Source organism: Rattus norvegicus, chromosome 1, assembly GCF_021556685.1.
Source record: "Rattus norvegicus strain SHRSP/BbbUtx chromosome 1, alternate assembly SHRSP_T2T, whole genome shotgun sequence".
In the NCBI taxonomy this organism is placed as follows: domain Eukaryota; kingdom Metazoa; phylum Chordata; class Mammalia; order Rodentia; family Muridae; genus Rattus; species Rattus norvegicus.
Window position 1 is genome coordinate 65487570 of NC_141534.1, and position 5037 is coordinate 65492606.

General features: G+C 47.4%; 1 pseudogene across 1 annotated transcript; it reads right to left on the reverse strand.

Moving 5' to 3' along the window:
- Window positions 1–2344: 2344 nt before the first annotated feature.
- Window positions 2345–4765, reverse strand: LOC148007164 (sperm motility kinase Y pseudogene; annotated as a pseudogene). Its single transcript, XR_015654584.1, has 2 exons — window positions 3187–4765; window positions 2345–2475 (listed from the first exon to the last, which is right to left on the reverse strand). The product of XR_015654584.1 is annotated as a sperm motility kinase Y pseudogene (transcript).
- Between the last annotated feature and the right edge of the window lie 272 nt (window positions 4766–5037).

Here is a 5037-nt window from a genome sequence, read left to right on the forward strand (position 1 = left end):
AAGACCAGAGAGTTCAAGGTCGGCCAACTTTCACTTAAGCAAACTTTTTCACAGACTGTGTGGGTCCCATCAGCAGAGAGTAGCCTCCACATTGCAATGATGTGCAAACTTCTGCCTTTCAGCCATGATGGACTTTAGTATCTACCCTGAGGACCCTCCACAAGCCACAGGTGGGTGATGTGTAAATTGGGCATGTTATTGGGTCAGGTCTTCAGTGCAGTGCCTTAAGCTGACAGCCTTTTGGGAGGGCATATGCTTCTCTATTAAATGAACTGGTTCCACTGTTGGCCTGGACTCTGCTGTGTCTGCCGCTCATGCTCTCCTCCAAGTCTCTAACTGTCCCTAACTCTCCTTGACTGGCTGGTCAATCAGTCTTCATACCAGTCTAGAGCCATTCTATAAACACAGAGCCCAGACTGTCCTCTGCCGACGTTTAACAGGGCTGCTGGTTTAGTGTCCTGGGTTCCCTATGGGGGTGCAAACTCAAGTTTCTTAGGTCCCTATGTGTCTGACAAAAAGCCTTTAGAACAAGGTAGATGTGAAGAAATCAGGAAATAAACTCCTGCAGTACTTCATGTCTACCACTGGAGGGCTCTACACTTTTCTGGTCCTGGTGTGCTACTCAGCAAACCCTCTCACTGGAAGGCTCTGTGCCTGAAGCAGAGAACCTCTGCTAAACACAATGTTACCAAGAAACTGGCTGTATCTTCATGGCAGCCTGTAGAAGATTCTCCACGACCCTGAGGACCCAATTGGGAAAACTTAGGTGGGCAGGGTGTGGGAGCCACCAGGGCTGTATGGAGACCTTACCCAGAATTTGATCTCCAGCTGGGCATTCCGATTAACATGACCCACACTCCTATGAAGGTCTCTGGGTGGCTCCTGATATGAGGTGGTGGAGGGGGGAGGACAAGGAAGCTGGGTCAAGACAGAAGCACTGTCCTTACTCACTGCGTCTGGGCTTGTTCCTGCCCTAACTGTGAAGCAGGAACCAAACACCCACTCCTCATGGGACTGTCCGTGATGAGGCCAGCTGAGGATCTGAACCCTCAGCAAGAAAGACAGGAGCTGTATGTGCCACAGACCAGAGCACAGTGTCCCGCATAAGCCCATCTCTCAAATGATGCCATCTCCTCCCCAGAGTGGCTCCAGTCTGGGTTAGGAGTGGGTCATGTATTCCGAGCTCTCTGCTACTCCTGCAAACACAGCAATGGTGCCTTCTCATGCTCATCTATACTGAGCCTAGGGAGCAGCCAGAGGTCATACTCATGGGAATTCAGACTCAGTTCAATCTGCTATCCTGTAGCCCATGAGTCTGGACTCAACTTTAGTGGTCAAGGCCAGTGGTTTATTTCCTGGACAAGACTTTGAGAATGTTAGTGACACATTGTATGCCCTTGGCTGGCCTTCACACTAATACCCTGAGTGACCATTCCAGCCTGCCCTCAGGGATTCAGATCAGCATTGGCCAGATCAGGCTCTTTGCTACCTGTTCCTATAGCTCACCTCCACTGTAGTTCATGTGTCCTGGCTGCTGCAGCTGCTCCAGAAGCTACCAGATGTCTTCCCACAGAATCCTGTAGTCCCTGTGGGCTCATCCACAGACATCTCACACTCTCCCTGCTGGGAGTTAGGCTGGATGCCTGCTGTGTGGGAGCTGCCTTGGCTTGTGGAGCAGAGTCAGAAGCAGTGGAGGAGATGTTGTCTGCTGCTCTTAATGTCCTCAGGGCCCAGGGCTTGCCTGTGGTGTGGTTGTGGTCCAGCTCCAGTTAATCACTGATATAAATTCAGCCCGTAGAAGCTGCGGACCCCATGAGGCACAGGGAGGACCATGACTGAGGGAGAACCATGCAATCCAGGACCCTGTTGGGATCAGGGAATATTCCAGGTCCCCTCTCACGCAGGATGCAAGGCTAGGAGCTCTGTGTGCCCTGACACAGGGGCATGGGACCGTGACTCCCATGAAATGCTCCTTCATACCTATTACATCATCAGCTTTGAGAAGGTCTTCCTCAGTAAGAACATTCCACACTGCTTGCCTCTGCCATCTGGCTCTCTTTTCCAGGGCTGCATGCCCTCAGGAACATTGACATGTCTTCTATGAAAATTAATATTCTGTTAAATCATTTTGATAAACAGTTCTCAGCATGATATCTGTGTCCAGAAGTAGTCATCAGCAATTCTCACGGGGACAGGGAATCAAAATATTCCCCCTGCTCTTCATCCTCCTCTTTCTCCTCCTCTTCCTTCTCTTCCTCCTCCTCCTCTTCTTTCTCCTCCTCTCTTCATCTTCCTCCTCCTCCTCCTCCTACCCTCCTCGCTCTCCTCCTCCTGCTGCTGCTGTGCCTAATGCTGCTTCTGCTATTGTTGCTACTCCTGTTGCTGCTGTAGTTTCTGCTGGTGTCTTTTCCATTGCCATGTGTCTGAAATCACCTACTGTTTATACTGAGGACATGAAAGAATTTCCAGATGACACTGTGAAATAGACAAGACAATTTATGCCAAGCAAAAAAGACAGTGAGGTAGAATTCTTAGCTTACCATTTGGGGCTTTTATTTGCCTTACTATATTATAACTTCTTTTTTCTACTTCTCAGTTGAGGTTTTTGAAAGAAACCGATTAGAACTACTACCTATAAAATTCAATAGATCAATAGGTCTTAGGAACAAAAAAAAACCAGTATGCAAAACAATATGCATGCATGCAGGATTCTGACCATCAACTATAACCCACAAACTAGGTTGTTGATACTTATTCAATGAAAAACCTTGTTAATTAGTTTTGAGGCTTAATGGAATTGGATGTTACATTTGAAAACATAAGACTCTGTTCTGAGGCACTTGTGATTGATGACCACATGTGAAAATATCAGTAGCCCCTGGAGGAGTCCATGAGCCCATGAACCTCTTGTCCTCACCTTGTGGGAGCTATTGGCCTAAGGGGTAGCTGGAGTCCATCTGAAGCGTTGGGCCAACTAGAAAACTCTGTAGAGTGGGGAACTCATCAATCCTATTGGGTCCCTGCTGGGAAGAGGAGAAATCAAGAAGAGGGAGAAGGCTTGGTGTTGGGGAAACCTCATAAAGAACTTAGAGCAGATACAAGGTAAGAATTGTGGGGAAAATGGAAACCAGAGACAGAGGAAGGACCAGCATAGAGCAAACTGAAAAGGACAAAGCACAAAGGTACCTGGGCTATGCCTGCTGCTTGTTCTCTGGACTCTCCCTGTGGCTCATTTCTGGGGGGAGATTCTGTTCTGCCCCAGGCGAGGTTTCTTTCTCCTTGGCATGCAGCAACACAGCTTTATCAGGGCATTTGCTATATTCCTGGTCCACCCCTTAAAACCTCTGTGCCGGACCCTGCTGGGGATGGGCTTATCCTCTAATGGGGCTCTGTGGGAGAGTGGGTTGTCTTCTTTGATTTCCTTATTGCTACTCTTCTCAGTGAAGATGCTTGTTGTTTGAATGCATGGGACACTCACGGCACATTTGTGATAGTGGTCCTGTGTAGGTGTCATCGGTAGAGGCCTGAGACGACCAGCCACAGTGGATCTTTTGCCTCCTTTTGGATGAGCATTCTGGCCATAGTGAGATACGTGACCATGGGAGGATGACACCCGCAAGGTGCCAAGGACTGGCAGGCTTCCACTCCTCTTTGGTTCTAATCTAAAAGCAGCAGCAGGATCAAGGCTAGGAAATGGGGCTACAACGGGACTCACTTGCTGTGCCTGGGCTGTGCAGCCATCCCCCTGGAGAGCCTGCTTTTGTAGAAAGAAATAAGTTGCCATTTCCTCATTATATTTTCTTTGTTTTAAAGAGTGTTTTACTACAGAGGCTTGGAATCCAATGCTTTTCATGGCATCCAAAATGGCCGGGTCTGGTGTGAGGGGAAGCATTTCTTCATAGGGACCTATCAATCCGTTCCAGTGTTCTTTGAACCAAGGGTGTTTCATCGCCTTTCTTGCTGTTGGTCTAAAGTTGGGATTTACCCTCAGTAATTTACTAAGGAGGTCCTCCAGTTCTTTTGAAACCCCACAGGGAGCAGGATATACCCCTGCCACTACTTGTCTCTGCAGTTCTTGGATGATCACTGAATCAAATGGGAGCTTTCCCACTACCATACAGTACAAGACCACTCCTATAATCCACATATCATTCTTCGGCCCGTCATACCGATGGCCAAGGAGGAGTTCAGGGGAACCAAAAGAGTACGTGCCGCAGTGGTGGTTTAGCATTTTTCCAGGTTGAAATTGGGTGCTAAGCCCAAAGTCGATGACTTTGACCTTTTTGTTTTTATCAATCATTATATTGTCCAGTTTGAGGTCTCGGTGAACAATCCCCTTTCCATGGCAGTAGCTCACTGCTGACAATATCTGTTCAAATATTTGCCGGGCCTCATCCTCCTCTATGTGCCCTGACTCTCTGATGTACTGGTAGAGTTCTTGGCCTTCCACCAGCTCCATTATGAGGTATATTCTCGTTTCCTTTTCAATAACTTGTATGAGAGACACTATGTTGGGGTGGTTGATCTTTCTCATTATGTTTGCTTCCATCATGGCTGGCTGGAACCACTGCTTGTCCTTTCGCAGAACTTTGACAGCCACCGGGGTTCCTGTGAGCCGGTGGTGGGCCAGGAGGACTTTGGCGTTGCCCCCTTGCCCAATTGTCCCCAATACTTGGTATTGGGAATGGAAGTTGCCCTCCTCAGAGATACTGGGCTCGGGTGTAGGGGTTGGTAACTCCTCCTCAGTCTCTGTAGGCATTTTATCAGTACTAATGCTACCTAAAAATAACAAAAATGGAATCAAATAATGAAAAAGATGGAGCAATATAGGAGCTAAAATTACACTTGTGGTACCTAAAAGAAACAAACAAAAGAAAAAGAAAACAAACAAACAAAGACAAAGTAAAAACTAGACTAGAAAAATAGAGCAAAATTATGAAAAAGTTAAGGGGAAAATATGAAGAGTCATAAGTAAAAGCCACCCAAATAACCAACCCCAAAAGAGAAAGCCAAGAGCACACACATACTAAATGCAAT